This window comes from Pogona vitticeps, chromosome 4 (genome assembly GCF_051106095.1).
Source record: "Pogona vitticeps strain Pit_001003342236 chromosome 4, PviZW2.1, whole genome shotgun sequence".
Taxonomy (NCBI): domain Eukaryota; kingdom Metazoa; phylum Chordata; class Lepidosauria; order Squamata; family Agamidae; genus Pogona; species Pogona vitticeps.
The window spans coordinates 108,682,694-108,695,536 of NC_135786.1; positions in this window are offsets into that span (position 1 = coordinate 108,682,694).

Below are 12,843 nucleotides of genomic sequence, written 5' to 3' on the forward strand. Positions count from 1 at the left end.
ACCGCCTTACTTGGACTAAGACTAAGGTTTTTTATCTTTATTAAAAATCTTGTTTTTGTTTACTGGGAAGTATTTTTAAAAGGGACCTTAATGAAGAGGGATCTTACTGAGAAGTCTGATTACCTCAATAACATTTGTTTATAGTTCTATTTCAGAAAGTGTGACTGTGAAACTGAAAGACATTGGCTAGGCTGAAGTGATCTTGTGGTTTAACCTTCTGCTCTCTCACTTTCCCTGTTATTGAAAGATCGCTTAAATGATGAGTCGAGGGGATTCTGCCCAGTCCTGTGTGCATGCTGATGGCAAACATGAGATTTTAAAGGGAGGGTTTTACTGATTCTCAATACCATTATTTACTAACAATTTTACCTGTCTAAATGTTAACATATTCAGAGCTCTTACAGGCACTAATAAGCCACACATAAAGCTGCCAGAGCATTCACCTCACCTTTAGCTAAGGCCACAGAAGGTTTCATAGATAAGCAAGGTAAGCAGCTGAAATCTAAAACCAGAAATTGTTTAGTCATTATAGGAAAGTGCAAGCATTCACTTTGTATCCTTTATAAAGGTATTTGGTGAGTACTTATAGTGGTGTGGAGTGGGAAATAAGAAGTCATAAAATGGCCATGGAAGCCTACTTTGTTCTTCAAAGTGATATGTTTCAATTCTCGGAACAAATAAAGAAAAAAAGAAAGAAAAAGAAAGAAAGAAAAAAACATCTATCAGTTTTTGCAATAAAATTTGAAATTGACTCCACAAAACATGTCATGAGTGAGCAACTATATAATGTGTACAAGAGTTTTTAGTTCAAAACAAGCAGTGGAATTTTCAGAGCAACTTGTAGAGTTTCTGAATCTTACAATGTCTTCTCATGGAAATGTTATATCACAGTGATGGTGAACCTTTTTGAGCCCGAGTGCCCAAACTGCAACACAAAATCAATTTATTTATTTCAAAGTGCGAATACTGCAATTAAAACCTCAATGCTGAGGTTTTAGTTTAGAAAAAAACAACTGTTTCTACACTGCAAGAATTAAATGCTTGTTTCCCCTCCCCCATGGGTGGTATTAACAAATAAATACTTGGTGGGCAAATCTGCCTTCCAGTGGGAGGGAGTTCCAAAGGCTGGGAGAGTCTTAGATGCACAGCTGCATCTTTGATAGCGCAGGGATGGTGTTAAAATACTCGTATGTTTTTCAAAAACTTAGGTTGTTTTCTTAACAGGCTCCTTATAATATTTTTTCATGGCAAGGGCAAGAAAAAGTGTCCAATAAGAGGCAAAAAAAAGGGTCAAAGGCTTCACTGTGTGACTGTGTCCATCCTTATTCATTTATTACTTTCATTTTTCCCCCTAGCTCAGGGCTTAAGAAAGTTCTTTTTGGCGCAAATGCTGAAAGATAACTTTTTGGAGCACCAGCCTAGAATCCTGTCAGAAGGCCAACATGGGGAGATTTAACAATCAGAGGGATTGGTGACAGGGGATACATTAATAGGCCACAAATTTTTAAAACAATCATGCAAAATGCAAGCTTTTGTGGATGAATCACATGGTCAGAGGGACTGTTGACATCATCTTCAGGACTCAGCCAATCCCGAGGGTGTTGCTGCTGCTGCCTTGGGAACCCAACCCCACTCACCTGGGTCTTTGTGACCTCACAGAGCCCCACCTCTCTGCTGGCAGATAAAAGGGGCTTGCTGGGCAGGGCAGGAGACCAGAAGGGAGGCCAGTGGCCAGAGGGCAGTCCGGCAGAGAGAGCAGCAGCAGCTGCAGGGGACCCAACCCTTCTGCCCAAGGCAAGTTCTCTCGCAAAAGCAGATGAACTTCCTAAGTGTGCTTGCGAGTTAACAGCTCGAGGCTGGCAGAGATCCATGGCTTGAAGCTGGCTGATGTCGGTGATGGACCGGGGGAAAGTCGGTGGATATTGGCAGATAGAAGCTGCTGGAATCTCCCTGTGGAAGCTGGCTGAGGCTGCAAGGCAGAAGCCGGCAGAGGTTGGTGGGTGAAGCCGGGGGATGTTGGCCTCCTCAAACCAGCTGGTGGAAGCTTGGTGGATATTGGTGGATGGAAACCTGGATGTGTGTCTGAATGGCTGGTGGAGTGAAGGTATGTGTGTGTGTGTGTGTGAATGGGCTGGCTGGTGTTCTGTGGGGATGTCGCTGGGGCGTGTGTGTGGCCCAAGCATTTGGGAGCTGGCGGAGGCCGGCTTCAGAAGCGGAGAGGAAGAGATGAATGGGTGAATATTCCTGGTGGAAGCCAGTGGATGTTGGCAGGCAGAACTTCATGATGAAGTTGCCAGAACATTGGTCAGTGGATACGCCTGGGTTGAAGCCATTTGATGACAATGGACAAGCTTGCCTCTTAGTTGTTTTTTTCTCTTTCTCTTGCAGGGCCCAATGTGTCCTCTTCTCCAGGGGGATGCAAGGGACCAGAAGGCAGGTGTCCTGCTGGAACTGAACCAGGCCGTTGTCTCCACTGAGGAAACCCGTTTAGCCTCTTTTCCAGAACCAATAAAAGAATTTTTCTGGTATGGTTTTGAAGTGTTGTCTTGTTTTTCAGGGACTGTCACGGGATAATCTTCCCCATTCCCTCATTATATCTGGGGCCCAATGCCTGGGGTGGGTCTTTGTGAAGTCATGGTGTGGGACCTTGTGATGTCAGAGGAATTGGGAACATAATATTTCTTCATGCATGTGTGAGGGGGTGAGCTAGGCATTGTGGGTTCCCTGTCTGAGCTCCTAAGCAAGTATATTATGTGTCGTGTTGGACAGACACAGGAAGCCAGTGAGCCCTGGTGCCATTCGGAGAGGGTTGGAGTTGGGTACCCAAACACTATGGCCACCCCATAACAATAAACAAGACTCGCTCCTTCCCTTCCACCGCTGCTCCTCACATTTGTTTGCCTGGCCTGGAAATTCAGGGGAGCCCAGCCATTTCCTGGCACAGCAGCTCATTCTCTGAGACCTGGCAAGCCTCATCATCATCAACACCACAAGCACTCCATGGACAGCTCCTTGCAGAGTACAAGTGGGGAGTAAATATGCCATGTTCAGTGTACATGGAAGGGTCTCCTTGGGACAGAGACCCAGGGGACCCTGAAAAACCAGGACTGAGAATTGCATGGAGCTTCCTAATGTGGCAGAGGCTTTCCTTTTCAGACTTTCTCTCTCTCTGAAGAATTCAACAGGCCAACAGGCAGGACCAGAAGAGGTCAGTAATCAATGTTCTAAGTCATTTTGTCATGTCACAACTGAACTGGAAACAAAGGATGCACTGACAGCAAGCAGCAGATATTTTCAAATAGTCAGACTTACAATTTCATTTCCATCATTTTGGTAATGTCCAACCATATCTCAACTGTATTACCAGCCCACGTCAAATAGTACTGCTACAGTGCATGCGCCATGCAACATGTATGTATGTACCTTTGCCACCCATCGCCACAGCAATGCAAGTAGCCTGTCTGTCTCGGTGCCTTTTTTGGGTTTTTTTTAAAGTGACACTCTTGGAAACTTTTCAAAGATTGATTGTGATTTCTGAAGAATGGACATCAGGCTACACGACCACTTCAAATCACACTTCTAAACTGTCACACTCCAAACAGCCTACAGATATCTTTGAACTGGAAGAGGGTTAAAAAAAATATCAGTGTGTGTGTGTGGGGGGGAGCGATTTGCAGGTTGTCATGAAGAAATTCATTAGACTGGAGATAAGTAAGGCAGACAAGAAAGATGGGAAGACAGATCACAAATAGTGGAAAATATTAATCAAGGAAGACAAGGTTGAATTTGTAAGTAGTAATTCTGTTTTATCTGTCCTTCCTCTCTGATGGCCTTGGTTCAGATGGCCTCTTGGACAACAAGCAACTCAGATAATGTAGAGTCTTCTTTCTGGCAAAGGTCTCCATTTTATATAGGGAAATGAGCTATAGTGCACAATGAAGTATTTGATCATAAATACATTCAACATTTTGCTTCCAAAACACTGAGTGGGATTTTGACAGAGGGAAAAATAAATGTGACGAGTGGGAGACAGAAACTATTTTGTTGCCTGAAATGGATATGCAAGGCTCCTATCTCCTCATAAGTGCATTCTTTTCAGGTAGAGTACTACTACCCAAAGGGGAGCTGAGGTAGAAATTCCCACATGTACATCCTCCTCTCCATAGCAATAAAAATATACAACTAACAATTTTCTGCCCTATCCAGACACTCAAAATCAGCTGCCTGAGGCAGTTATTTCACTCTACCTACTGACAATGTCAACTCCATGATAAGAACAATGAGCAAGCAGCAATATCACCATTTTTAATGGAGCTGGGGAGAAGTTTAAATAACATCATAAAACTGACAGAAATATGTGTGTACAAGTGGAACAGTAATAAAATAGGAGGCAGAGAAAAACTAAGCAAAATGTAGGACTTTCTGAATAGCACAGATTGGATAAATCCCACAACAAGCTGTTGTTCTTAATAGGAGCTTGAAATCTGGGGGTGGCAGGGAGAGAAAGACCATCTTTTGGCATTCTGACTCCATTGGCAGACAATGAAAAGCTTCCACCTCTATAAATTTTAGCCTCCAGCAGACAAAGGCAAGCAGGCTGTTTTCATTATTTGTCACCTAGTTCAGAAAGATCACTTGCCACTCAAAGATCTTGATATTTACCCACAATCCTATAAACAAAATTGTTTTGTGTCATGTTGCATGCGTGTTTGTGTGGAATTGCAATGGAGTACTGTTGTGTAGTGGGAAGGGATGCAAAAAACAAAAAGCCTGTAACCAAATGCTGAAAATAAACATGGTACTCCTAGAGACAAAATTATGCAACTTTTTTCTTAGTGAAAGCAGTTAAAAATGTTTCAAAGGAGCAGAACTGTTCAATGAATGTGATGAATGCATAGAAAACAATCAAAGAACTGGTTGAGATACATTATCTTTTAAAGATATGTAGTCTAGCCTCTGTGATCTGCTTTCTTCATACCTTATTTCCTTTACCACCTTTCCGAGACAATAATTCTCTTCTTTTGGCATGCTAGGCATCATGACACTGGAATCCACCAGTGACCTAGTCTTGGTCGGACACAGCAAGTGAGAAACCAGTGGATTCTTCCATGACATTATTCAGCAATATATGTCAAGTGTCCTAATGTTACAAGTTTACAATAGCATACCCAGAAAGGTTGAAAAGAGTTTACACCAAACACAAGGTATTTGTGATGTCACTGGTGATGCTACAAATAACTCACAGGTATCAGCCAATCAGGCTGATTCAGGGATTTTTTAAATTTCTAGCAAGAATTTGCTTCCTCTAGGACTTTCCTCTCACTAATTGTCCATGTGAGACAGCTGATCCTCAAAATGAGAAATGAAGAGACAAGATGTTGTGAATAAAATCAGGCTATTACATGTTAGTCGCTTTAGAGATTATGATATGGTTTGGCTGAGTTCACTATCCAGAAATGTATATTCATTTCCCTGTTTCTTATGCCATTTTTGTAATTTTTAAGTTAGTCCCAGAGACCTGTTTTTGTGATTTTCCATTTTACATTAACTTGCAAGAGGCACAGTGAGGAATCGTGTTGCATGGTTTTTATTTTATTTTATTTGTTAAAGTCCTGCTATGCAGGAGAAGTGCAGGGGCAAAATTCAAATTCCCCAGATTAATCCACCCTTTTTCTCATTACTAACTGGCACTTACAGTTTCAATAACTAAATCTGAGACATTAGTATTAGAAATAATAAAAGCTTTTATTATTTACAATTGAACAGATCAATCAGGAAACTGACAAATATGACTTGTTTCAGCAACAGACAACAACATACTCTATAGAGGAGGGAGCCTAAATTAATTGGTACCCTTATATCAGTGCCTTGATTACTTTAATCCTATAATTAATTATTCAAATAGTCAATTAATTAATGCAACCTGCACCTTAATCACTAGCCTAAATTAATATCCAATGCCAATTAATTCACCCAGATCTACCAATCAATTTGTTTAACCTGTAATTAAATCCTTACCCAATACTAAATATACCTTAGTATAATAAATAAACTAAACCAGCCGTATATAATTGCTCCTAAGTAAAAGACCACTCTGGCCCCCCACTGTCTGGCTTGTACCCAACCATTAGCGCCTATTCAAACAGCGCCGGCCAATCAGCGGTGCCACAACGGTGAAAGGCAAAGGTGAGGGGAGTGGATAGAGGGTGGGGTGTAAGGGAAAAAAGGGTGCAAAAATACCTGATGAGAACGACCAACGCCGCTCGCCCTGAGCACTACACGCAAATGTTTGTTTTTAAAACCACCCTTCTTCTTTGATTCCTTCCCTTTACTATTAATACTATTATAAACTTAATTCACCCTTGTCCCAACAATTCACTCCCCCCAAATGAACTTAATTAATCACTTCTTGACTCATGACCGCGTGGCCAGCGCGGGTGCAGGCAACGCACCCCCGACCCTCTTGAAGTTAATCAATTTGGATAATTATTAATAAACTAAATGGCTAAGCATAAACAACTGCAAAAATTAAATTAAACCACTGTTAATGGCAAAGCAATTAAGACGAACTCCTCATAAATCAACAGGGAATACTATAACAATCAAACCAAGGGAGGGAGCCGATGATACCCTCCCGATCCGAAGCCAAGGGCTGTGTGGTCCAGCCTACTAACTCCAGCCAGTAGCGGACCAAACAACTCTCCTTGTGATGATGCCAGCAAGAAAGAGGAAGTGGCAAGGGGGAAACAGCCCCTATATAGCCAGCCCTCCTCCTAAGCTGCTCTCGCGAGACAGCAGCATGGTCTCGCGTCATTCTGGGAAGCTGGCAAAAGTAAGCCACGCTGCTGAAGCCTTGGCACAGCAGCAGCTTATTCGATTGGTGAGGGCATTAAGTTCATGGACATAAATTACGGTGCCAAACTGCTGTTAGTTAATAGGATGCTGCATCTATCCTTCATGGTGTACTAACACACATGACTGGGGTACAACAACAAATTCAAGGGGTGGCATGTTAAATACCAGCAGTTCAACAGCATACTTCATACCCTTGCACTTGAGCTGGTGTAAATAGCCAATTCTGGCCACTGATTCACTGTGCATCAGTTTAAAATATCAAAATATCCATTTACATAGGAATTTTGAACTGCACATTAAAATATATTTTGTTTTGTGTGCCTGTGTCTGTGCGCATGCATCTTTTTCTTCTTCTTTTTTTTGTTATATAGAAATTTGCAGATCTATGTGGAGAAAGAATGGAGCATTATCAAGCAAAAAATATATGAAAGTGATATGGAAAATAAATAGATTCTCTAAGGGAAAGATGGACTATATCTATGGTTTCAGGACGAACCACGTTTGCATTCTGTGACAATGACAAATAACAATCTTTGTAGACAGCATGTCCAGAGCCTGATGCATGGATAGGATTGATAATGTGAGTGGGTTGTTTTCATGATCAGTGTCACAGCAGAATAACAATCTCATAGACATTTGTGGCTCTGATATCTGAATGCCCATATGAGCCATTTGTTTTAGAAATAAGCTACCGGGTATATTGTCAGAATTGGCTTAATTAAATGTCCCATGATTGTTGATCTGGAAGACACATATGCTTACTGAAAACAACAGCATTATATTTCAACAGTTGTAAGATCAAATCCACACGACGGAGTGAGCTTCTGCCGCTTGTCCCAGCTCCTGCCAACCTAGCAGTTTGAAAGCATGCAAATACGAGTAGATAAATAGGTACCACCTCGGTGGGAAGGTAACGGCAATCTATGTCTAGTTGTGCTGGCCACGTGACCACAGAAACTGTCTTCAGACAAATGCTGGCTCTATGGCTTGGAAATGGGGATGAACACTGCCCTCCAGAGTCAGACAGAACTGGGCTAAATGTCAAGGGGAACCTTTACCTTTACCTATATTGGACATGGCGCTTACATGCTAAAATCTGGTTCAAGACTTGCTTTAGCTTTTTGCATCTGTAACAGCTAATGTGGCTGCTTAGGGAGCACTGATGCCTTGAGGATGGTGTGGACAATCTCAGCAGTTGAAGATGATTTTTCAGATTTGTTGTCCAATTGGGGAGCACATTCTGGCAGGGGATGGGTGTGGCAAAGAGCCTAATTTGAATATTTGATTTTTTTAAATGTTATCTTTATTCTTCTGTAAAGATTGCTACATGACTTAACTTTAACCGAAAAACGTTTAATAATAAAATAAGCGGTTCACTGAAAAAAAACATGACCTTTCATCCTGTCTTTTAAAAGATACTGTGGGTTTTCTGAGCAATGAGAACATTTTTTAAAAAATTGAAGTGTTGAGGGTGGCTGGAAAAATGTGACACTCCATGGACCCTGTCAGCGTTTCTTAGCAGAAATCACGTTTTTAGCAGAGTAATTCGCAGTCTAGGCAGTCTAGAAATAACTCACACACAGTCCAGCAGCATTTCCTTCAGCAACGTGTATTTACAGCAGTATTTACATCAGTCTGGCAGCATAACTGATTAGATCACTGTAACGCGCTCTACGTGGGGCTGCCTTTGAGGCTGACACGGAAACTTCAGGTGGTGCAGAATGCGGCGGCCAGGCTCCTTACAGGAGTGAGAAAATATCAACACATCTCTCCAATGCTGGCCGCATTGCATTGGCTGCCCATCTGTTTCCGTGTCAACTTCAAAGTTTTAATGCTTACTTATAAGGCCCTAAACGGTTTAGGACCTCGATGTTTGGCGGAACGCCTCCTCCCACCAAGGTCTACCCGGATCACCCGCGCGAGTCAGGAGGTGAGGCTGAGGAGCCTGACGCCGAGAGAGGCCCGGAAGGAGAAGACACGAAACTGGGCCTTCTCGGCGGTGGCTCCTCGCCTCTGGAACAATCTCCCTCCGGCGATTCGCGCGGCCCCCACGCTGGGCACCTTTAAAACCCAATTAAAAACATGGCTGTTTATTCAGGCCTTCCCTCCAGCCAACTCTTGATTTTTTTCTTACTTTTCCTTTTTATCTTTACTGCTGTTCTTGTTTGATTATTATGTATTTGTCTATGTTTTATTATTTGATTTTATATTTGGAAGCCGCCTAGAGTGGTCCGGTGGGCCAGATAGGCGGGGTATAAATTAAATAAATAAATAAATAAATAAATAAATAAATAAATAACGTGTAGATGTGATCTTCAAGCAGGAAGAAGATACAAATGACTGTATAATTCACACATATATACATATACATGATCAATCAGATCACACATTGCATCATCCCTGAGTTGCATCATCCATGAGTTGCATCAGCTCTGCTGAGTCATCCTGACTCAGTTTTAACACACCTGATCAATATGGCTTCTCATTAATACCTTCCATTCTGCTCAGGCCTGTAATTTTCCTTGACAGACCCTGAGTCACCTACCTCAGCTTAAAGTTGAGAAATGTTGGCTGGTGATGGCCAGCATGTGGCACAGCTCAATGGATTGACTGTGGGCTAGACTGTTACAGCTGGAAACTGGAGAATAGCCAGCTAAAGAAATGAAGTCTATTGTTGTTTTCAATTTTTAAAATAAAGTAAGAATGGATCAATTAGTGGGTTCCTGGCCACGTCACTTTCTTATAAGGTAAAGGTAAAGGTAAAGGTTCCCCTTGACAATTTTTGTCCAGTCGTGTCCGACTCTAGGGGGCGGCGCTCATCCCGCTCTTCAAGCCATAGAGCCAGCGTTTTGTCTGAAGACAATCTTCCATGGTCACATGGCCAGTGTGATTTAGACACGGAACGCTGTTTACCTTCCCACCGAGGTGGTCCCTATTTATCTACTCGCATTTGCATGCTTTCGAACCGCTAGGTTGGCAGGAGCTGGGACAAGCGACGGGTGCTCATTCCGTTGCGTGGATTCGATCTTACGACTGCTGGATCTTCTGACCCTGCAGCACAGGCTTCTGCGGTTTAGCCCACAGCGCCACCACGTCCCTACTTTCTTATGTTCAGTCATAAATCTGTTTCATTCTACTTCTCTGTGTATCTGCCATTTTTCAAAACCTGAACAAAAATATGAAGCTGGAGTTTTTAATTACACAACTTTGCATCCTGTTCTGCAAAATATTTTTTTGTAACATGTGATCTCAAAATGCATATTTATAAACATATTCCAATGCATGTTTTGAGCCAACAAATGACAATGCCATCGTAACATTCAGAAAAAAATGATGGCTTGTGACAAATTAGGGAGGTGGCCACCCGTACCATAATGCCCAAGCTGCCCCTGGTCAGGCAAGTGCAAAGTCAATCACTGTACTCCAGTCCACTCATTAGTCTGGATTAGGATCATTTTGTATCGGAATTTGCAACTGGCCATTTCTTACTATCAGAGGCATACTGTTTGCTTCTGGGAGAGCTGATAGTGCTTATACTGATCAGGACTGTAGTCAGATGTCTGCCTGCATTAATTTGTTCAGCCTATAATATTTCCTAAAGCTAGGCAAAACATTCCAAAGTTTATCAGACCTTTCCTCTGAATGGAGAAAATGGGATAGATGTACAGAAATATTCACAGTTCAGTCAGAACAGGCAACACCTACAGTTTGTAAAGTAGTAAAGTAGTTGAACAGGAGCTTTCTCAATATTTTTTACTTCAGAAAATAAAACTATTTTCCAACAACTTAGCTGTATAGTAAGCAGTGCACAAAAACCTCTTGAGTATTTAGACCCCTGGTTTTTAGGTCTTTCTCAACTGCTCACCCCAAAACCACTTAATGTTTACAAATAAAGAGGTACTCCCTCCTCTCAAAGAACCTGGATATGTCTAAGGTGGGGGGAAGAAACAGATGTGAGAAACTGCTAATATTTGGAGAAGTGAGGAGCACAAAACAATATTAAGAATGTATTCATCAGCAGGTAATAAGCTTTTCATTTCTCATTAGTTTAAAGCTTTATTTACATCCTATTAGCATTGAGCTTTATTTACTTCATTTGTTTTAATTGCCTCTTTTATCATTCTTTGAAGGAAAAAAAGAATATTCTTTCAAGAATGGTCCCAAATTAGAAGGATATGTAAATTGGCTGTCTGCAAAGTACTTATTTTCACTACTTCATAGACATGAATAGTGGGTCAACCACATCCTAAACTGAATACTGACAGTAATGCCTTTATTACAAAACTCCCAAATCCTAAAATCCACTCTTGTACAAACAGGATTGCTTCCTTGAATCAGCCAGGGTGTCAGATAAATAAAGGGCCACCAGACATAACCTAGCCTGGGTTTAGATTGGATTTCGTTAGCTTTATAGCTTGGCAGATGGTAATTCACGTGGAAACATCATTAATAATTGCCAGAAGTTCTATTTGGAAAGAGACATTTGTGCAGAAGGTTTTGCCTTAATGAGGTTCCACTTGAAAATGAACCGACAATCTATTCAGTTGATGCAAAGGACTTTTTAATTAGTCCTCATATAGTGAGTCTCTCTCTCTTTTTTAATGTGCTATTCTTGACCTCACATATAAATGATCAAATGATGCACAAACACAAGCAAAAGATTCTTTTTTGCCCATCTATACTGTTTTGCAGTATGTCAGAAACTAATAGATTAGAGAGTCTGTAGCATGCAATCTAAGTAGGGCCACCCCAGCATATTTAGGGCCTGCTCTGTCCTTTCAGTGGTCTGAGAGGATATAAATCTTGCAAACTTTCACTCCCAGACTGCTTGGATGTGTGTGTTCTTTTCCCCCTCAGAATGATATTTTCTCACATGAGATTCCCCACTCTCGACCCCCATAGTATTTCACAGGAAATTATATAAGATTTCACAAAAGTGTTGTGGTCATTTGTCACAGAAGCCGCCTAGAGTGGTTGCAATGACCAGATAGGTGGGGTACAAATAAAATAAATAAAATAAAATAAGAAATAACAAGCTGCAATGGGATTATTCCAGTTCCAGTGCAAAATGACATCTTTCCTGCACAGGTTTCACCTGGAAAATGCAGAAGAAACACTAAGCTGTGCAGCCTTGTTAGAATTCCTGACTGGAATGCCATCTTTTCTGTGCAGGATTCATCAAAGGCATTAAATGGAACAAAATTCACCAGTCTCCTGCACAACACTGTAGGTAAGAAATGGAAGAAAATTAAATGGGGAAACAAGACCATATTCTGGGAAAAAGGAAATCCTTTTGATGCAGAGGAAAGTCTAAGAAGAAAAATCTCTGCATGGACAGATTCTGAAAATCACTACCCTGTGAACCCACATGTACTGTACATCAATCTCTTGTGCTTGACCAGATTCTATGATAAAGGATAGCAGTATCTAGCAGTGTGTATACTGCTGTTAAATTGCACCACATGAGTATTTGGGCATAGCTGATATATCACACATCAAATGTGAGGCAAGATGCAATGTTAAATTGTGAGCTACATCTGTTGGGATAATAGCGATCTTGCACACACTAACACTGAGTATCAGTAGGATAGGGGCTTTACAGCCTAATGTGTTTGTCCTTTGTCATTCACTTCAGTGGTAAAGTTCTTTTCTCACCTCTGACACTTGAGTCAAACTCCTCCATCTCTTCCTGCATGCTTTTGCACCCAGTTTTGTTGATAGCCCTCTCTCCTTGGGACCATCCTCCAAGCAGCAAGCATGCAGGAGTTCTTGCACTCTGAAGACTCTTCCCCCCTTCTAACTATACCTTCAAGTGATCACTATACGTAAATATAACTTTTCCTATCTTAAATCCTTCTTTGTATTTTATCACACAGAATGTTAATTTATCTACAAAACCAGGAAGGTTGTTGGTTGATGCCTCCATGTTTCTCTGTTGCTGTTTTTTTTTTTCTACCTCATGCTCTGCTAACTAAAAGGAATGATTAC